Source organism: Chiloscyllium plagiosum, unplaced genomic scaffold (assembly GCF_037043375.1).
Source record: "Chiloscyllium plagiosum isolate Xiang-an unplaced genomic scaffold, Cpla_swu_hap1 HiC_scaffold_28, whole genome shotgun sequence".
NCBI classification, from domain to species: domain Eukaryota; kingdom Metazoa; phylum Chordata; class Chondrichthyes; order Orectolobiformes; family Hemiscylliidae; genus Chiloscyllium; species Chiloscyllium plagiosum.
The window spans coordinates 3,492,748-3,513,488 of record NW_028270166.1 but is presented as its reverse complement, the minus strand read 5'-3'; the positions used below and the strand labels follow the sequence as shown (position 1 = coordinate 3,513,488).

General features: G+C 59.8%; 1 protein-coding gene across 10 annotated transcripts in view; it reads left to right on the top strand.

The window, feature by feature from the left end:
- ssbp4 (single stranded DNA binding protein 4) overlaps positions 1-20,741 on the top strand; it is a 191,114-nt gene that overhangs the window by 7,979 nt on the left and 162,394 nt on the right. The window lies entirely within an intron of this gene.

Genomic DNA, 20,741 nt, shown 5'->3' with positions numbered 1-20,741 from the left:
GTTCCTGCGGAGTGGGTAATGGACTCCTGTTCTGATGGCTGGGTGATGGGCTACTGTTCCCGCGGAATGGGTAATGGGCTCCTGTTCCCGCGGAGAGGGGAATGGGCTCCTGTTCCCACGGAGTGGGTAATGGGCTCCTGTTCCCGCGGAGTGGGTAATGGGCTGCTGTTCCCGCAGAGTGGGTAATGGGCTCCTGTTCCCGCGGAGTGGGTAATGGGTCCCTGTTCCCGCGGAGTGGGTAATGGGTCCCTGTTCCCGCGGAGTGGGTAATGGGCTCCTGTTCCCGCGGAGTGGGTAATGGGCTGCTGTTCCCGCAGAGTGGGTAATGGGCTCCTGTTCCCCTGGAGTGGGTAATTGGCTCCTGTTCCCATGGAGTGGGTAATGGGCTCCTGTTCCCGCAGAGTGGGTAATGGGCTCCTGTTCCCGCAGAGTGGGTAATTGGCTCCTCTTCCCATGGAGTGGGTAATGGGCTCCTGTTCCCGCGGAGTGGGTAATGGACTCCTGTTCCCGCGGAGTGGGTAATGGGTTCCTCTTCCCACGGAGTGGGTAATGGGCTCCTGTTCCCGCAGTGTGTAATGGGTTCCTGTTCCCGCGGAGTGGGTAATGGGTTCCTGTTCCCGCGGAGTGGGTAATGGGTTCCCGTTCCCCTGGAGTGGGTAATGGGCTCCTGTTCCCGCGGAGTGGGTAATGGGCACCTGTTCTCCTGGAGTGGGTAATGGCTCCCTGTTCCCGCGGAGTGGGTAATGGGTTCCTGTTCCCCTGGAGTGGGTAATTAGCTCCTGTTCCCATGGAGTGTGTAATGGGTTCCTGTTCCCATGGAGTGGGTAATGGGCTCCTGTTCCCGCGGAGTGGGTAATTGGCTCTCTTCCCATGGAATGGGTAATGGGCTCCTGTTCCCGCGGAGTGGGTAATTGGCTCTCTTCCCATGGAGTGGGTAATGGGCTCCTGTTCCCGCGGAGTGGGTAATGGGCTCCTGTTCCCGCGGAGTGGGTAATGGGCTCGTGTTCCCGCGGAGTGGTTAATGGGCTCCTGTACCCGTGGAGTGGTTAATGGGCTCCTGTACCCGTGGAGTGGGTAATGGGCTCCTGTACCCGTGGAGTGGGTAATGGGCTCCTGTTCCCGTGGAGTGGGTAATGGGCTCCTGTACCCGTGGAGTGGGTAATGGGCTCCAGTTCCCGCAGAGTGGGTAATGGGCTCCTGTTCCTGCAGAGTGGGTAATGGGCTCCTGTTCCCGCGGAGTGGGTAATGGATTCCTGTTCCCATGGAGTGGGTAATGGGCTCCAGTTCCCGCAGAGTGGGTAATGGGCTCCTGTTCCCGCAGCGTGGGTAATGTGCTCCTGTTCCCGCGGAGTGGGTAATGGATTCCTGTTCCCATGGAGTGGGTAATGGGCTCCTGTTCCCGTGGAGTGGGTAATGGGCTCCTGTTCCCGCAGAGTGGGTAATGGGTCCATGTTCCCGCAGAGTGGGTAATGGGCTCCTGTTCCCGTGCAGTGGGTAATGGGTCCATGTTCCTGCAGAGTGGGTAATGGGCTCCTGTTCCCGTGGAGTGGGTAATGGATCCATGTTCCCCTGGAGTGGGTAATTAGCTCCTGTTCCCATGGAGTGTGTAATGGGTTCCTGTTCCCATGGAGTGGGTAATGGGCTCCTGTTCCCGCGGAGTGGGTAATGGGCTCCTGTTCCCGCGGAGTGGGTAATTGGCTCTCTTCCCATGGAATGGGTAATGGGCTCCTGTTCCCGCGGAGTGGGTAATTGGCTCTCTTCCCATGGAGTGGGTAATGGGCTCCTGTTCCCGCGGAGTGGGTAATGGACTCCTGTTCCCGCGGAGTGGGTAATGGACTCCTGTTCCCGCGGAGTGGGTAATTGGCTCCTGTTCCCATGGAGTGGGTAATGGGCTCCTGTTCCCGCAGTGTGGGTAATGGGTTCCTGTTCCCACGGAGTGGGTAATGGGTTCCTGTTCCTGCGGAGTGGGTAATGGGTTCCTGTTACCCTGGAGTGGATAATGGGCTCCTGTTCCCGCGGAGTGAGTAATGGGTCTCTCTTCCCGCGGAGAGGGTAATGGGTTCCTGTTCCCACGGAGTGGAAATGGGTCCCTGTTCCCCTGGAGTGGTAATGGGTCCCTGTTCCCGTGGAGTGGGTAATGGGCTCCTGTTCCTGCGGAGTGGGTAGTGGGTTCCTCTTCCCCTGGAGTGGGTAATGGGCTCCTGTTCCCGCAGAGTGGGTAATGGGTTCCTGTTCCCGCGGAGTGGGTATTGGGCTCCTGTTCCCGCGGAGTGGGTAATGGGCTCGTGTTCCCGTGGAGTGGGTAATGGGCTCCTGTTCCCGCGGAGTGGGTAATGGGTTCCTGTTCCCGTGGTGTGGGTAATGGGCTCCTGTTCCCGTGGTGTGGGTAATGGGCTCCTGTTCCCGTGGAGTGGGTAATGTGTCCCTGTTCCCGCGGTGTGGGTAATGGGCTCCTGTTCCCGTGGAGTGGGTAATGGGCTCCTGTTCCCGCGGAGTGGGTAATGGGCTCCTGTTCCCGCGGAGTGGGTAATGGGCTCCTGTTCCCGTGGTGTGTGTAATGGGCTCCTGTTCCCGTGGAGTGAGTAATGGGCTCCTGTTCCCGTGGAGTGGGTAATGGGCTCCTGTTCCCGCGGAGTGGGTAATGGGCTCCTGTTCCCGTGGAGTGGGTAATGGGCTCCTGTTCCCGCGGAGTGGGTAATGGGCTCTTGTTCCCGCGGAGTGGGTAATGGGCTCCTGTTCCCGTGGTGTGGGTAATGGGCTCCTGTTCCCCTGGAGTGGGTAATGGGCTCCTGTTCCCGCGGAGTGGGTAATGGGCTCGTGTTCCCGCGGAGTGGGTAATGGGCTCCATTTCCCGTGGAGTGGGTAATGGGCTCCTGTTCCCACAGAGTGGGTAATGGGCTCCTGTTCCCGCGGAGTGGGTAATGGGCTCCTGTTCCCGCGGAGTGGGTAATGGGCTCCTGTTCCCGCGGAGTGGGTAATGGGCTCCATTTCCCGTGGAGTGGGTAATGGGCTCCTGTTCCCGCGGAGTGGGTAATGGGCTCCTGTTCCCGCGGAGTGGGTAATGGGCTCCTGTTCCCGTGGAGTGGGTAATGGGCTCCTGTTCCCCTGGAGTGGGCAATGGGCTCCTGTTCCCCTGGAGTGGGTAATGGGCTCCTGTTCCCATGGAGTGGGTAATGGGCTCCTGTTCCCGCGGAGTGGGTAATGGGCTCCTGTTCCCCTGGAGTGGGTAATGGGCTCCAGTTCCCGCTGAGTGGGTAATGGGCTCCTGTTCCCGCAGAGTGGGTAATGGGCTCCTGTTCCCGCGGAGTGGGTAATGGATTCCTGTTCCCATGGAGTGGGTAATGGGCTCCTGTTCCCGTGGAGTGGGTAATGGGCTCCTGTTCCCGCAGAGTGGGTAATGGGTCCATGTTCCCGCAGAGTGGGTAATGGGCTCCTGTTCCCGTGCAGTGGGTAATGGGTCCATGTTCCTGCAGAGTGGGTAATGGGCTCCTGTTCCCGTGGAGTGGGTAATGGGCTCCTGTTCCCGTGGAGTGGGTAATGGGCTCCTGTTCCCGCAGAGTGGGTAATGGGTCCATGTTCCCGCAGAGTGGGTAATGGGCTCCTGTTCCCGTGCAGTGCGTAATGGGTCCGTGTTCCTGCAGAGTGGGTAATGGGCTCCTGTTCCCGTGGAGTGGGTAATGGGCTCCTGTTCCCGTGGAGTGGGTAATGGGTCCATGTTCCTGCAGAGTGGGTAATGGGCTCCTGTTCCCCTGGAGTGTGTAATGGGTTCCTGTTCCCATGGAGTGGGTAATGGGCTCCTGTTCCCGCGGAGTGGGTAATGGGCTCCTGTTCCCGCGGAGTGGGTAATTGGCTCTCTTCCCATGGAATGGGTAATGGGCTCCTGTTCCCGCGGAGTGGGTAATTGGCTCTCTTCCCATGGAGTGGGTAATGGGCTCCTGTTCCCGCGGAGTGGGTAATGGACTCCTGTTCCCGCGGAGTGGGTAATGGGCTCCTCTTCCCATGGAGTGGGTAATGGGCTCCTGTTCCCGCAGTGTGGGTAATGGGTTCCTGTTCCCACGGAGTGGGTAATGGGTTCCTGTTCCTGTGGAGTGGGTAATGGGTTCCTGTTACCCTGGAGTGGGTAATGGGCTCCTGTTCCCGCGGAGTGAGTAATGGGTCTCTGTTCCCCTGGAGTGGTAATGGGTCCCTGTTCCCGTGGAGTGGGTAATGGGCTCCTGTTCCTGCGGAGTGGGTAGTGGGTTCCTCTTCCCCTGGAGTGGGTAATGGGTTCCTGTACCCGTGGAGTGGGTAATGGGTTCCTGTTCCCGCGGAGTGGGTAACGGGTTCCTGTTCCTGTGGAGTGGGTAATGGGTTCCTGTTACCCTGGAGTGGGTAATGGGCTCCTGTTCCCGCGGAGTGAGTAATGGGTCTCTGTTCCCGCGGAGAGGGTAATGGGTTCCTGTTCCCACGGAGTGGGAAATGGGTCCCTGTTCCCCTGGAGTGGTAATGGGTCCCTGTTCCCGTGGAGTGGGTAATGGGCTCCTGTTCCTGCGGAGTGGGTAGTGGGTTCCTCTTCCCCTGGAGTGGGTAATGGGTTCCTGTACCCGTGGAGTGGGTAATGGGTTCCTGTTCCCGCGGAGTGGGTAATGGGTTCCTGTTCCCGCGGAGTGGGTAATGGGCTCCTGTTCCCGCGGTGTGTGTAATGGGCTCCTGTTCCCGTGGAGTGGGTAATGGGCTCCTGTTCCCGCGGAGTGGGTAATGGGCTCCTGTTCCCGCGGAGTGGGTAATGGGCTCCTGTTCCCGTGGAGTGGGTAATGGGCTCCTGTTCCCCTGGAGTGGGCAATGGGCTCCTGTTCCCCTGGAGTGGGTAATGGGCTCCTGTTCCCATGGAGTGGGTAATGGGCTCCTGTTCCCGCGGAGTGGGTAATGGGCTCCTGTTCCCCTGGAGTGGGTAATGGGCTCCAGTTCCCGCTGAGTGGGTAATGGGCTCCTGTTCCCGCAGAGTGGGTAATGGGCTCCTGTTCCCGCGGAGTGGGTAATGGATTCCTGTTCCCATGGAGTGGGTAATGGGCTCCTGTTCCCGTGGAGTGGGTAATGGGCTCCTGTTCCCGCAGAGTGGGTAATGGGTCCATGTTCCCGCAGAGTGGGTAATGGGCTCCTGTTCCCGTGCAGTGGGTAATGGGTCCATGTTCCTGCAGAGTGGGTAATGGGCTCCTGTTCCCGTGGAGTGGGTAATGGGCTCCTGTTCCCGTGGAGTGGGTAATGGGCTCCTGTTCCCGCAGAGTGGGTAATGGGTCCATGTTCCCGCAGAGTGGGTAATGGGCTCCTGTTCCCGTGCAGTGGGTAATGGGTCCGTGTTCCTGCAGAGTGGGTAATGGGCTCCTGTTCCCGTGGAGTGGGTAATGGGCTCCTGTTCCCGTGGAGTGGGTAATGGGTCCATGTTCCTGCAGAGTGGGTAATGGGCTCCTGTTCCCCTGGAGTGTGTAATGGGTTCCTGTTCCCATGGAGTGGGTAATGGGCTCCTGTTCCCGCGGAGTGGGTAATGGGCTCCTGTTCCCACGGAGTGGGTAATGGGCTCCTGTTCCCGCGGAGTGGGTAATGGGCTGCTGTTCCCGCAGAGTGGGTAATGGGCTCCTGTTCCCGCGGAGTGGGTAATGGGTCCCTGTTCCCGCGGAGTGGGTAATGGGTCCCTGTTCCCGCGGAGTGGGTAATGGGCTCCTGTTCCCGCGGAGTGGGTAATGGGCTGCTGTTCCCGCAGAGTGGGTAATGGGCTCCTGTTCCCGCGGAGTGGGTAATGGGTCCCTGTTCCCGCGGAGTGGGTAATGGGTCCCTGTTCCCGCGGAGTGGGTAATGGGCTCCTGTTCCCGCGGAGTGGGTAATGGATTCCTGTTCCCATGGAGTGGGTAATGGGCTCCTGTTCCCGTGGAGTGGGTAATGGGCTCCTGTTCCCGCAGAGTGGGTAATGGGTCCATGTTCCCGCAGAGTGGGTAATGGGCTCCTGTTCCCGTGCAGTGGGTAATGGGTCCATGTTCCTGCAGAGTGGGTAATGGGCTCCTGTTCCCGTGGAGTGGGTAATGGGCTCCTGTTCCCGTGGAGTGGATAATGGGCTCCTGTTCCCGCAGAGTGGGTAATGGGTCCATGTTCCCGCAGAGTGGGTAATGGGCTCCTGTTCCCGTGCAGTGGGTAATGGGTCCGTGTTCCTGCAGAGTGGGTAATGGGCTCCTGTTCCCGTGGAGTGGGTAATGGGCTCCTGTTCCCGTGGAGTGGGTAATGGGTCCATGTTCCTGCAGAGTGGGTAATGGGCTCCTGTTCCCCTGGAGTGTGTAATGGGTTCCTGTTCCCATGGAGTGGGTAATGGGCTCCTGTTCCCGCGGAGTGGGTAATGGGCTCCTGTTCCCACGGAGTGGGTAATGGGCTCCTGTTCCCATGGAGTGGGTAATGGGCTCCTGTTCCCGTGGAGTGGGTAATGGGCTCCTGTTCCCGCAGAGTGGGTAATGGGTCCATGTTCCCGCAGAGTGGGTAATGGGCTCCTGTTCCCGTGCAGTGGGTAATGGGTCCATGTTCCTGCAGAGTGGGTAATGGGCTCCTGTTCCCGTGGAGTGGGTAATGGGCTCCTGTTCCCGTGGAGTGGGTAATGGGCTCCTGTTCCCGCAGAGTGGGTAATGGGTCCATGTTCCCGCAGAGTGGGTAATGGGCTCCTGTTCCCGTGCAGTGGGTAATGGGTCCGTGTTCCTGCAGAGTGGGTAATGGGCTCCTGTTCCCGTGGAGTGGGTAATGGGCTCCTGTTCCCGTGGAGTGGGTAATGGGTCCATGTTCCTGCAGAGTGGGTAATGGGCTCCTGTTCCCCTGGAGTGTGTAATGGGTTCCTGTTCCCATGGAGTGGGTAATGGGCTCCTGTTCCCGCGGAGTGGGTAATGGGCTCCTGTTCCCACGGAGTGGGTAATGGGCTCCTGTTCCCGCGGAGTGGGTAATGGGCTGCTGTTCCCGCAGAGTGGGTAATGGGCTCCTGTTCCCGCGGAGTGGGTAATGGGTCCCTGTTCCCGCCGAGTGGGTAATGGGTCCCTGTTCCCGCGGAGTGGGTAATGGGCTCCTGTTCCCGCGGAGTGGGTAATGGGCTGCTGTTCCCGCAGAGTGGGTAATGGGCTCCTGTTCCCCTGGAGTGGGTAATTGGCTCCTGTTCCCATGGAGTGGGTAATGGGCTCCTGTTCCCGCAGAGTGGGTAATGGGCTCCTGTTCCCGCAGAGTGGGTAATTGGCTCCTCTTCCCATGGAGTGGGTAATGGGCTCCTGTTCCCGCGGAGTGGGTAATGGACTCCTGTTCCCGCGGAGTGGGTAATGGGTTCCTCTTCCCACGGAGTGGGTAATGGGCTCCTGTTCCCGCAGTGTGTAATGGGTTCCTGTTCCCGCGGAGTGGGTAATGGGTTCCTGTTCCCGCGGAGTGGGTAATGGGTTCCCGTTCCCCTGGAGTGGGTAATGGGCTCCTGTTCCCGCGGAGTGGGTAATGGGCACCTGTTCTCCTGGAGTGGGTAATGGCTCCCTGTTCCCGCGGAGTGGGTAATGGGTTCCTGTTCCCCTGGAGTGGGTAATTAGCTCCTGTTCCCATGGAGTGTGTGATGGGTTCCTGTTCCCATGGAGTGGGTAATGGGCTCCTGTTCCCGCGGAGTGGGTAATTGGCTCTCTTCCCATGGAATGGGTAATGGGCTCCTGTTCCCGCGGAGTGGGTAATTGGCTCTCTTCCCATGGAGTGGGTAATGGGCTCCTGTTCCCGCGGAGTGGGTAATGGGCTCCTGTTCCCGCGGAGTGGGTAATGGGCTCGTGGTCCCGCGGAGTGGTTAATGGGCTCCTGTACCCGTGGAGTGGTTAATGGGCTCCTGTACCCGTGGAGTGGGTAATGGGCTCCTGTACCCGTGGAGTGGGTAATGGGCTCCTGTTCCCGTGGAGTGGGTAATGGGCTCCTGTACCCGTGGAGTGGGTAATGGGCTCCAGTTCCTGCAGAGTGGGTAATGGGCTCCTGTTCCTGCAGAGTGGGTAATGGGCTCCTGTTCCCGCGGAGTGGGTAATGGATTCCTGTTCCCATGGAGTGGGTAATGGGCTCCAGTTCCCGCAGAGTGGGTAATGGGCTCCTGTTCCGGCAGCGTGGGTAATGTGCTCCTGTTCCCGCGGAGTGGGTAATGGATTCCTGTTCCCATGGAGTGGGTAATGGGCTCCTGTTCCCGTGGAGTGGGTAATGGGCTCCTGTTCCCGCAGAGTGGGTAATGGGTCCATGTTCCCGCAGAGTGGGTAATGGGCTCCTGTTCCCGTGCAGTGGGTAATGGGTCCATGTTCCTGCGGAGTGGGTAATGGGCTCCTGTTCCCGTGGAGTGGGTAATGGATCCATGTTCCCCTGGAGTGGGTAATTAGCTCCTGTTCCCATGGAGTGTGTAATGGGTTCCTGTTCCCATGGAGTGGGTAATGGGCTCCTGTTCCCGCGGAGTGGGTAATGGGCTCCTGTTCCCGCGGAGTGGGTAATTGGCTCTCTTCCCATGGAATGGGTAATGGGCTCCTGTTCCCGCGGAGTGGGTAATTGGCTCTCTTCCCATGGAGTGGGTAATGGGCTCCTGTTCCCGCGGAGTGGGTAATGGACTCCTGTTCCCGCGGAGTGGGTAATGGACTCCTATTCCCGCGGAGTGGGTAATTGGCTCCTGTTCCCATGGAGTGGGTAATGGGCTCCTGTTCCCGCAGTGTGGGTAATGGGTTCCTGTTCCCACGGAGTTGGTAATGGGTTCCTGTTACCCTGGAGTGGATAATGGGCTCCTGTTCCCGCGGAGTGAGTAATGGGTCTCTGTTCCCGCGGAGAGGGTAATGGGTTCCTGTTCCCACGGAGTGGAAATGGGTCCCTGTTCCCCTGGAGTGGTAATGGGTCCCTGTTCCCGTGGAGTGGGTAATGGGCTCCTGTTCCTGCGGAGTGGGTAGTGGGTTCCTCTTCCCCTGGAGTGGGTAATGGGCTCCTGTTCCCGCAGAGTGGGTAATGGGTTCCTGTTCCCGCGGAGTGGGTAATGGGCTCCTGTTCCCGCGGAGTGGGTAATGGGCTCGTGTTCCCGTGGAGTGGGTAATGGGCTCCTGTTCCCGCGGAGTGGGTAATGGGTTCCTGTTCCCGCGGAGTGGGTAATGGGCTCCTGTTCCCGTGGTGTGGGTAATGGGCTCCTGTTCCCGTGGTGTGGGTAATGGGCTCCTGTTCCCGTGGAGTGGGTAATGTGTCCCTGTTCCCGCGGTGTGTGTAATGGGCTCCTGTTCCCGTGGAGTGGGTAATGGGCTCCTGTTCCCGCGGAGTGGGTAATGGGCTCCTGTTCCCGTGGTGTGTGTAATGGGCTCCTGTTCCCGTGGAGTGGGTAATGGGCTCCTGTTCCCGTGGAGTGGGTAATGGGCTCCTGTTCCCGCGGAGTGGGTAATGGGCTCCTGTTCCCGTGGAGTGGGTAATGGGCTCCTGTTCCCGCGGAGTGGGTAATGGGCTCTTGTTCCCGCGGAGTGGGTAATGGGCTCCTGTTCCCGTGGTGTGGGTAATGGGCTCCTGTTCCCCTGGAGTGGGTAATGGGCTCCTGTTCCCGCGGAGTGGGTAATGGGCTCGTGTTCCCGCGGAGTGGGTAATGGGCTCCATTTCCCGTGGAGTGGGTAATGGGCTCCTGTTCCCACAGAGTGGGTAATGGGCTCCTGTTCCCGCGGAGTGGGTAATGGGCTCCTGTTCCCGCGGAGTGGGTAATGGGCTCCTGTTCCCGCGGAGTGGGTAATGGGCTCCATTTCCCGTGGAGTGGGTAATGGGCTCCTGTTCCCGCGGAGTGGGTAATGGGCTCCTGTTCCCGCGGAGTGGGTAATGGGCTCCTGTTCCCCTGGAGTGGGCAATGGGCTCCTGTTCCCCTGGAGTGGGTAATGGGCTCCTGTTCCCATGGAGTGGGTAATGGGCTCCTGTTCCCGCGGAGTGGGTAATGGGCTCCTGTTCCCCTGGAGTGGGTAATGGGCTCCAGTTCCCGCTGAGTGGGTAATGGGCTCCTGTTCCCGCAGAGTGGGTAATGGGCTCCTGTTCCCGCGGAGTGGGTAATGGATTCCTGTTCCCGCGGAGTGGGTAATGGGCTCCTCTTCCCATGGAGTGGGTAATGGGCTCCTGTTCCCGCAGTGTGGGTAATGGGTTCCTGTTCCCACGGAGTGGGTAATGGGTTCCTGTTCCTGTGGAGTGGGTAATGGGTTCCTGTTACCCTGGAGTGGGTAATGGGCTCCTGTTCCCGCGGAGTGAGTAATGGGTCTCTGTTCCCGCGGAGAGGGTAATGGGTTCCTGTTCCCACGGAGTGGGAAATGGGTCCCTGTTCCCCTGGAGTGGTAATGGGTCCCTGTTCCCGTGGAGTGGGTAATGGGCTCCTGTTCCTGCGGAGTGGGTAGTGGGTTCCTCTTCCCCTGGAGTGGGTAATGGGTTCCTGTACCCGTGGAGTGGGTAATGGGTTCCTGTTCCCGCGGAGTGGGTAATGGGTTCCTGTTCCCGCGGAGTGGGTAATGGGCTCCTGTTCCCGCGGTGTGTGTAATGGGCTCCTGTTCCCGTGGAGTGGGTAATGGGCTCCTGTTCCCGCGGAGTGGGTAATGGGCTCCTGTTCCCGCGGAGTGGGTAATGGGCTCCTGTTCCCGTGGAGTGGGTAATGGGCTCCTGTTCCCCTGGAGTGGGCAATGGGCTCCTGTTCCCCTGGAGTGGGTAATGGGCTCCTGTTCCCATGGAGTGGGTAATGGGCTCCTGTTCCCGCGGAGTGGGTAATGGGCTCCTGTTCCCCTGGAGTGGGTAATGGGCTCCAGTTCCCGCTGAGTGGGTAATGGGCTCCTGTTCCCATGGAGTGGGTAATGGGCTCCTGTTCCCGCGGAGTGGGTAATGGATTCCTGTTCCCATGGAGTGGGTAATGGGCTCCTGTTCCCGTGGAGTGGGTAATGGGCTCCTGTTCCCGCAGAGTGGGTAATGGGTCCATGTTCCCGCAGAGTGGGTAATGGGCTCCTGTTCCCGTGCAGTGGGTAATGGGTCCATGTTCCTGCAGAGTGGGTAATGGGCTCCTGTTCCCGTGGAGTGGGTAATGGGCTCCTGTTCCCGTGGAGTGGGTAATGGGCTCCTGTTCCCGCAGAGTGGGTAATGGGTCCATGTTCCCGCAGAGTGGGTAATGGGCTCCTGTTCCCGTGCAGTGGGTAATGGGTCCGTGTTCCTGCAGAGTGGGTAATGGGCTCCTGTTCCCGCAGAGTGGGTAATGGGTCCATGTTCCCGCAGAGTGGGTAATGGGCTCCTGTTCCCGTGCAGTGGGTAATGGGTCCATGTTCCTGCAGAGTGGGTAATGGGCTCCTGTTCCCGTGGAGTGGGTAATGGGCTCCTGTTCCCGTGGAGTGGGTAATGGGCTCCTGTTCCCGCAGAGTGGGTAATGGGTCCATGTTCCCGCAGAGTGGGTAATGGGCTCCTGTTCCCGTGCAGTGGGTAATGGGTCCGTGTTCCTGCAGAGTGGGTAATGGGCTCCTGTTCCCGTGGAGTGGGTAATGGGCTCCTGTTCCCGTGGAGTGGGTAATGGGTCCATGTTCCTGCAGAGTGGGTAATGGGCTCCTGTTCCCCTGGAGTGTGTAATGGGTTCCTGTTCCCATGGAGTGGGTAATGGGCTCCTGTTCCCGCGGAGTGGGTAATGGGCTCCTGTTCCCGCGGAGTGGGTAATTGGCTCTCTTCCCATGGAATGGGTAATGGGCTCCTGTTCCCGCGGAGTGGGTAATTGGCTCTCTTCCCATGGAGTGGGTAATGGGCTCCTGTTCCCGCGGAGTGGGTAATGGACTCCTGTTCCCGCGGAGTGGGTAATGGGCTCCTCTTCCCATGGAGTGGGTAATGGGCTCCTGTTCCCGCAGTGTGGGTAATGGGTTCCTGTTCCCACGGAGTGGGTAATGGGTTCCTGTTCCTGTGGAGTGGGTAATGGGTTCCTGTTACCCTGGAGTGGGTAATGGGCTCCTGTTCCCGCGGAGTGAGTAATGGGTCTCTGTTCCCGCGGAGAGGGTAATTGGCTCTCTTCCCATGGAGTGGGTAATGGGCTCCTGTTCCCGCGGAGTGGGTAATTGGCTCTCTTCCCATGGAGTGGGTAATGGGCTCCTGTTCCCGCGGAGTGGGTAATGGACTCCTGTTCCCGCGGAGTGGGTAATGGGCTCCTCTTCCCATGGAGTGGGTAATGGGCTCCTGTTCCCGCGGAGTGGGTAATGGACTCCTGTTCCCGCGGAGTGGGTAATGGGCTCCTGTTCCCACGGAGTGGGTAATGGGCTCCTCTTCCCATGGAGTGGGTAATGGGCTCCTGGTCCCGCAGTGTGGGTAATGGGTTCCTGTTCCCACGGAGTGGGTAATGGGTTCCTGTTCCTGTGGAGTGGGTAATGGGTTCCTGTTACCCTGGAGTGGGTAATGGGCTCCTGTTCCCGCGGAGTGAGTAATGGGTCTCTGTTCCCGCGGAGAGGGTAATGGGTTCCTGTTCCCACGGAGTGGGAAATGGGTCCCTGTTCCCCTGGAGTGGTAATGGGTCCCTGTTCCCGTGGAGTGGGTAATGGGCTCCTGTTCCTGCGGAGTGGGTAGTGGGTTCCTCTTCCCCTGGAGTGGGTAATGGGTTCCTGTACCCGTGGAGTGGGTAATGGGTTCCTGTTCCCGCGGAGTGGGTAATGGGTTCCTGTTCCCGCGGAGTGGGTAATGGGCTCCTGTTCCCGCGGTGTGTGTAATGGGCTCCTGTTCCCGTGGAGTGGGTAATGGGCTCCTGTTCCCGCGGAGTGGGTAATGGGCTCCTGTTCCCGCGGAGTGGGTAATGGGCTCCTGTTCCCGTGGAGTGGGTAATGGGCTCCTGTTCCCCTGGAGTGGGCAATGGGCTCCTGTTCCCCTGGAGTGGGTAATGGGCTCCTGTTCCCATGGAGTGGGTAATGGGCTCCTGTTCCCGCGGAGTGGGTAATGGGTTCCTGTTCCCCTGGAGTGGGTAATGGGCTCCAGTTCCCGCTGAGTGGGTAATGGGCTCCTGTTCCCGCAGAGTGGGTAATGGGCTCCTGTTCCCGCGGAGTGGGTAATGGATTCCTGTTCCCATGGAGTGGGTAATGGGCTCCTGTTCCCGTGGAGTGGGTAATGGGCTCCTGTTCCCGCAGAGTGGGTAATGGGTCCATGTTCCCGCAGAGTGGGTAATGGGCTCCTGTTCCCGTGCAGTGGGTAATGGGTCCATGTTCCTGCAGAGTGGGTAATGGGCTCCTGTTCCCGTGGAGTGGGTAATGGGCTCCTGTTCCCGTGGAGTGGGTAATGGGCTCCTGTTCCCGCAGAGTGGGTAATGGGTCCATGTTCCCGCAGAGTGGGTAATGGGCTCCTGTTCCCGTGCAGTGGGTAATGGGTCCGTGTTCCTGCAGAGTGGGTAATGGGCTCCTGTTCCCGTGGAGTGGGTAATGGGCTCCCGTTCCCGTGGAGTGGGTAATGGGTCCATGTTCCTGCAGAGTGGGTAATGGGCTCCTGTTCCCCTGGAGTGTGTAATGGGTTCCTGTTCCCATGGAGTGGGTAATGGGCTCCTGTTCCCGCGGAGTGGGTAATGGGCTCCTGTTCCCGCGGAGTGGGTAATTGGCTCTCTTCCCATGGAATGGGTAATGGGCTCTTGTTCCCGCGGAGTGGGTAATTGGCTCTCTTCCCATGGAGTGGGTAATGGGCTCCTGTTCCCGCGGAGTGGGTAATGGACTCCTGTTCCCGCGGAGTGGGTAATGGGCTCCTGTTCCCACGGAGTGGGTAATGGGCTCCTCTTCCCATGGAGTGGGTAATGGGCTCCTGTTCCCGCAGTGTGGGTAATGGGTTCCTGTTCCCACGGAGTGGGTAATGGGTTCCTGTTCCTGTGGAGTGGGTAATGGGTTCCTGTTACCCTGGAGTGGGTAATGGGCTCCTGTTCCCGCGGAGTGAGTAATGGGTCTCTGTTCCCGCGGAGAGGGTAATGGGTTCCTGTTCCCACGGAGTGGGAAATGGGTCCCTGTTCCCCTGGAGTGGTAATGGGTCCCTGTTCCCGTGGAGTGGGTAATGGGCTCCTGTTCCTGCGGAGTGGGTAGTGGGTTCCTCTTCCCCTGGAGTGGGTAATGGGTTCCTGTACCCGTGGAGTGGGTAATGGGTTCCTGTTCCCGCGGAGTGGGTAATGGGCTCCTGTTCCCGCGGTGTGTGTAATGGGCTCCTGTTCCCGTGGAGTGGGTAATGGGCTCCTGTTCCCGCGGAGTGGGTAATGGGCTCCTGTTCCCGCGGAGTGGGTAATGGGCTCCTGTTCCCGTGGAGTGGGTAATGGGCTCCTGTACCCGCGGAGTGGGTAATGGGCACCTGTTCCCATGGAGTGGGTAATGGGTTCCTGTTCCCACGGAGTGAGTAATGGGCTCCTGTTCCCGCGGAGTGGGTAATGGGCTCCTGTTCCCGTGGAGTGGGTAATGGGCTCCTGTTCCCGCGGAGTGGGTAATGGGCTCCTGTTCCCGTGGAGTGGGTAATGGGCTCCTGTTCCCGCGGAGTGGGTAATGGGCTCCTGTTCCCGTGGAGTGTGTAATGGGCTCCTGTTCCCGCGGAGTGGGTAATGGGCACCTGTTCCCATGGAGTGGGTAATGGGTTCCTGTTCCCACGGAGTGGGTAATGGGCTCCTGTTCCCGCGGAGTGGGTAATGGGTTCCTGTTCCCACGGAGTGGGTAATGGGTTCCTGTTCCCACGGAGTGGTTAATGGGCTCCTGTTCCCGCGGAGTGGGTAATGGGCTCCTGTTCCCGCGGAGTGGGTAATGGGCTCCTGTTCCCGCGGAGTGGGTAATGGGCTCCTGTTCCCGTGGAGTGGGTAATGGGCTCCTGTTCCCGCGGAGTGGGTAATGGGCTCCTGTTCCCGTGGTGTGGGTAATGGGCTCCTGTTCCCGTGAGTGGGTAATGGGCTCCTGTTCCCGCGGAGTGGGTAATGGGCTCCTGTTCCCGTGGAGTGGGTAATGGGCTCCTGTTCCCGCGGAGTGGGTAATGGGCTCCTGTTCCCGTGGTGTGGGTAATGGGCTCCTGTTCCCCTGGAGTGGGTAATGGGCTCCTGTTCCCGCGGAGTGGGTAATGGGCTCGTGTTCCTGCGGAGTGGGTAATGGGCTCCATTTCCCGTGGAGTGGGTAATGGGCTCCTGTTCCCACGGAGTGGGTAATGGGCTCCTGTTCCCGTGGAGTTGATAATGGGCTCCTGTTCCCGCGGAGTGGGTAATGGGCTCCTGTTCCCGCGGAGTGGGTAATGGGCTCCATTTCCCGTGGAGTGGGTAATGGGCTCCTGTTCCCGCGGAGTGGGTAATGGGCTCCTGTTCCCGCGGAGTGGGTAATGGGCTCCTGTTCCCGCGGAGTGGGTAATGGGCTCCTGTTCCCGTGGAGTGGGTAATGGGCTCCTGTTCCCCTGGAGTGGGCAATGGGCTCCTGTTCCCCTGGAGTGGGTAATGGGCTCCTGTTCCCATGGAGTGGGTAATGGGCTCCTGTTCCCCTGGAGTGGGTAATGGGCTCCTGTTCCCCTGGAGTGGGTAATGGGCTCCTGTTCCCGCGGAGTGGGTAATGGGCTCCTGTTCCCGCAGAGTGGGTAATGGGTCCATGTTCCCGCAGAGTGGGTAATGGGCTCCTGTTCCCGTGCAGTGGGTAATGGGTCCATGTTCCTGCAGAGTGGGTAATGGGCTCCTGTTCCCGTGGAGTGGGTAATGGGCTCCTGTTCCCGTGGAGTGGGTAATGGGCTCCTGTTCCCGTGGAGTGGGTAATGGGCTCCTGTTCCCGCGGAGTGGGTAATGGGCTCCTGTTCCCGCGGAGTGGGTAATTGGCTCTCGTCCCATGGAATGGGTAATGGGCTCCTGTTCCCGCGGAGTGGGTAATTGGCTCTCTTCCCATGGAGTGGGTAATGGGCTCCTGTTCCCCTGGAGTGGGTAATGGGCTCCTGTTCCCGCGGAGTGGGTAATGGGCTCGTGTTCCCGCGGAGTGGGTAATGGGCTCCATTTCCCGTGGAGTGGGTAATGGGCTCCTGTTCCCACGGAGTGGGTAATGGGCTCCTGTTCCCGTGGAGTGGATAATGGGCTCCTGTTCCCGCGGAGTGGGTAATGGGCTCCTGTTCCCGCGGAGTGGGTAATGGGCTCCATTTCCCGTGGAGTGGGTAATGGGCTCCTGTTCCCGCGGAGTGGGTAATGGGCTCCTGTTCCCGCGGAGTGGGTAATGGGCTCCTGTTCCCGCGGAGTGGGTAATGGGCTCCTGTTCCCGTGGAGTGGGTAATGGGCTCCCGTTCCCCTGGAGTGGGCAATGGGCTCCTGTTCCCCTGGAGTGGGTAATGGGCTCCTGTTCCCATGGAGTGGGTAATGGGCTCCTGTTCCCCTGGAGTGGGTAATGGGCTCCTGTTCCCCTGGAGTGGGTAATGGGCTCCTGTTCCCGCGGAGTGGGTAATGAGCTCCTGTTTCCGCAGAGTGGGTAATGGGTCCATGTTCCCGCAGAGTGGGTAATGGGCTCCTGTTCCCGTGCAGTGGGTAATGGGTCCATGTTCCTGCAGAGTGGGTAATGGGCTCCTGTTCCCGTGGAGTGGGTAATGGGCTCCTGTTCCCGTGGAGTGGGTAATGGGCTCCTGTTCCCGCAGAGTGGGTAATGGGTCCATGTTCCCGCAGAGTGGGTAATGGGCTCCTGTTCCCGTGCAGTGGGTAATGGGTCCGTGTTCCTGCAGAGTGGGTAATGGGCTCCTGTTCCCGTGGAGTGGGTAATGGGCTCCTGTTCCCGTGGAGTGGGTAATGGGTCCATGTTCCTGCAGAGTGGGTAATGGGCTCCTGTTCCCCTGGAGTGTGTAATGGGTTCCTGTTCCCATGGAGTGGGTAATGGGCTCCTGTTCCCGCGGAGTGGGTAATTGGCTCTCGTCCCATGGAATGGGTAATGGGCTCCTGTTCCCGCGGAGTGGGTAATTGGCTCTCTTCCCATGGAGTGGGTAATGGGCTCCTGTTCCCGCGGAGTGGGTAATGGACTCCTGTTCCCGCGGAGTGGGTAATGGGCTCTTGTTCCCACGGAGTGGGTAATGGGCTCCTCTTCCCATGGAGTGGGTAATGGGCTCCTGTTCCCGCAGTGTGGGTAATGGGTTCCTGTTCCCACGGAGTGGGTAATGGGTTCCTGTTCCTGTGGAGTGGGTAATGGGTTCCTGTTACCCTGGAGTGGGTAATGGGCTCCTGTTCCCGCGGAGTGAGTAATGGGTCTCTGTTCCCGCGGAGAGGGTAATGGGTTCCTGTTCCCACGGAGTGGGAAATGGGTCCCTGTTCCCCTGGAGTGGTAATGGGTCCCTGTTCCCGTGGAGTGGGTAATGGGCTCCTGTTCCTGCGGAGTGGGTAGTGGGTTCCTCTTCCCCTGGAGTGGGTAATGGGTTCCTGTACCCGTGGAGTGGGTAATGGGTTCCTGTTCCCGCGGAGTGGGTAATGGGTTCCTGTTCCCGCGGAGTGGGTAATGGGCTCCTGTTCCCGCGGTGTGTGTAATGGGCTCCTGTTCCCGTGGAGTGGGTAATGGGCTCCTGTTCCCGCGGAGTGGGTAATGGGCTCCTGTTCCCGCGGAGTGGGTAATGGGCTCCTGTTCCCGTGGAGTGGGTAATGGGCTCCTGTTCCCGCGGAGTGGGTAATGGGCACCTGTTCCCATGGAGTGGGTAATGGGTTCCTGTTCCCACGGAGTGAGTAATGGGCTCCTGTTCCCGCGGAGTGGGTAATGGGCTCCTGTTCCCGTGGAGTGGGTAATGGGCTCCTGTTCCCGCGGAGTGGGTAATGGGCTCCTGTTCCCGTGGAGTGGGTAATGGGCTCCTGTTCCCGCGGAGTGGGTAATGGGCTCCTGTTCCCGTGGAGTGTGTAATGGGCTCCTGTTCCTGCGGAGTGGGTAATGGGCTCCTGTTCCCATGGAGTGGGTAATGGGTTCCTGTTCCCATGGAGTGGGTAATGGGCTCCTGTTCCCGCGGAGTGGGTAATGGGTTCCTGTTCCCACGGAGTGGGTAATGGGTTCCTGTTCCCACGGAGTGGTTAATGGGCTCCTGTTCCCGCGGAGTGGGTAATGGGCTCCTGTTCCCGCGGAGTGGGTAATGGGCTCCTGTTCCCGCGGAGTGGGTAATGGGCTCCTGTTCCCGTGGAGTGGGTAATGGGCTCCTGTTCCCGCGGAGTGGGTAATGGGCTCCTGTTCCCGTGGTGTGGGTAATGGGCTCCTGTTCCCGTGGAGTGGGTAATGGGCTCCTGTTCCCGCGGAGTGGGTAATGGGCTCCTGTTCCCGTGGAGTGGGTAATGGGCTCCTGTTCCCGCGGAGTGGGTAATGGGCTCCTGTTCCCGTGGTGTGGGTAATGGGCTCCTGTTCCCCTGGAGTGGGTAATGGGCTCCTGTTCCCGCGGAGTGGGTAATGGGCTCGTGTTCCCGCGGAGTGGGTAATGGGCTCCATTTCCCGTGGAGTGGGTAATGGGCTCCTGTTCCCACGGAGTGGGTAATGGGCTCCTGTTCCCGTGGAGTGGATAATGGGCTCCTGTTCCCGCAGAGTGGGTAATGGGCTCCTGTTCCCGCGGAGTGGGTAATGGGCTCCATTTCCCGTGGAGTGGGTAATGGGCTCCTGTTCCCGCGGAGTGGGTAATGGGCTCCTGTTCCCGTGGAGTGGGTAATGGGCTCCTGTTCCCGCGGAGTGGGTAATGGGCTCCTGTTCCCGCGGAGTGGGTAATGGGCTCCTGTTCCCATGGAGTGGGTAATGGGCTCCTGTTCCCCTGGAGTGGGTAATGGGCTCCTGTTCCCCTGGAGTGGGTAATGGGCTCCTGTTCCCGCGGAGTGGGTAATGGGCTCCTGTTCCCGTGGAGTGGGTAATGGGCTCCTGTTCCCGCGGAGTGGGTAATGGGCTCCTGTTCCCGCAGAGTGGGTAATGGGCTCCTGTTCCCGCGGAGTGGGTAATGGGCTCCTGTTCCCGTGGAGTGGGTAATGGGCTCCTGTTCCCGTGGAGTGGGTAATGGGCTCCTGTTCCCCTGGAGTGGGTAATGGGCTCCTGTTCCCCTGGAGTGGGTAATGGGTTCCTGTTCCCACGGAGTGAGTAATGGGCTCCTGTTCCCGCGGAGTGGGTAATGGGCTCCTGTTCCCGTGGAGTGGGTAATGGGCTCCTGTTCCCGCGGAGTGGGTAATGGGCTCCTGTTCCCGTGGAGTGGGTAATGGGCTCCTGTTCCCGCGGAGTGGGTAATGGGCTCCTGTTCCCGTGGAGTGTGTAATGGGCTCCTGTTCCTGCGGAGTGGGTAATGGGCTCCTGTTCCCATGGAGTGGGTAATGGGTTCCTGTTCCCATGGAGTGGGTAATGGGCTCCTGTTCCCGCGGAGTGGGTAATGGGTTCCTGTTCCCACGGAGTGGGTAATGGGTTCCTGTTCCCACGGAGTGGTTAATGGGCTCCTGTTCCCGCGGAGTGGGTAATGGGCTCCTGTTCCCGCGGAGTGGGTAATGGGCTCCTGTTCCCGCGGAGTGGGTAATGGGCTCCTGTTCCCGTGGAGTGGGTAATGGGCTCCTGTTCCCGCGGAGTGGGTAATGGGCTCCTGTTCCCGTGGTGTGGGTAATGGGCTCCTGTTCCCGTGGAGTGGGTAATGGGCTCCTGTTCCCGCGGAGTGGGTAATGGGCTCCTGTTCCCGTGGAGTGGGTAATGGGCTCCTGTTCCCGCGGAGTGGGTAATGGGCTCCTGTTCCCGTGGTGTGGGTAATGGGCTCCTGTTCCCCTGGAGTGGGTAATGGGCTCCTGTTCCCGCGGAGTGGGTAATGGGCTCGTGTTCCCGCGGAGTGGGTAATGGGCTCCATTTCCCGTGGAGTGGGTAATGGGCTCCTGTTCCCACGGAGTGGGTAATGGGCTCCTGTTCCCGTGGAGTGGATAATGGGCTCCTGTTCCCGCAGAGTGGGTAATGGGCTCCTGTTCCCGCGGAGTGGGTAATGGGCTCCATTTCCCGTGGAGTGGGTAATGGGCTCCTGTTCCCGCGGAGTGGGTAATGGGCTCCTGTTCCCGTGGAGTGGGTAATGGGCTCCTGTTCCCGCGGAGTGGGTAATGGGCTCCTGTTCCCGCGGAGTGGGTAATGGGCTCCTGTTCCCATGGAGTGGGTAATGGGCTCCTGTTCCCCTGGAGTGGGTAATGGGCTCCTGTTCCCCTGGAGTGGGTAATGGGCTCCTGTTCCCGCGGAGTGGGTAATGGGCTCCTGTTCCCGTGGAGTGGGTAATGGGCTCCTGTTCCCGCGGAGTGGGTAATGGGCTCCTGTTCCCGCAGAGTGGGTAATGGGCTCCTGTTCCCGCGGAGTGGGTAATGGGCTCCTGTTCCCGTGGAGTGGGTAATGGGCTCCTGTTCCCGTGGAGTGGGTAATGGGCTCCTGTTCCCCTGGAGTGGGTAATGGGCTCCTGTTCCCCTGGAGTGGGTAATGGGTTCCTGTTCCCGTGGAGTGGGTAATGGGCTCCTGTTCCCGTGGAGTGGGTAATGGGCTCCTGTTCCCCTGGAGTGGGTAATGGGCTCCTGTTCCCCTGGAGTGGGTAATGGGTTCCTGTTCCCGTGGAGTGGGTAATGGGCTCCTGTTCCCGTGGAGTGGGTAATGGGCTCCTGTTCCCCTGGAGTGGGTAATGGGCTCCTGTTCCCGTGGAGTGGTTAATAGGTTCCTGTTCCCATGGAGTTGGTAATGGGCTCGGATTTGCATCCTGACCAAATGCCAGGTTTTGTGTTCTCAGATTTAACTGAGGTCAGAATGTGGTTCAGGTTGCAGGGCTGTCATCCAGAGTGAGGCTGGGATTGTTTGGATGCT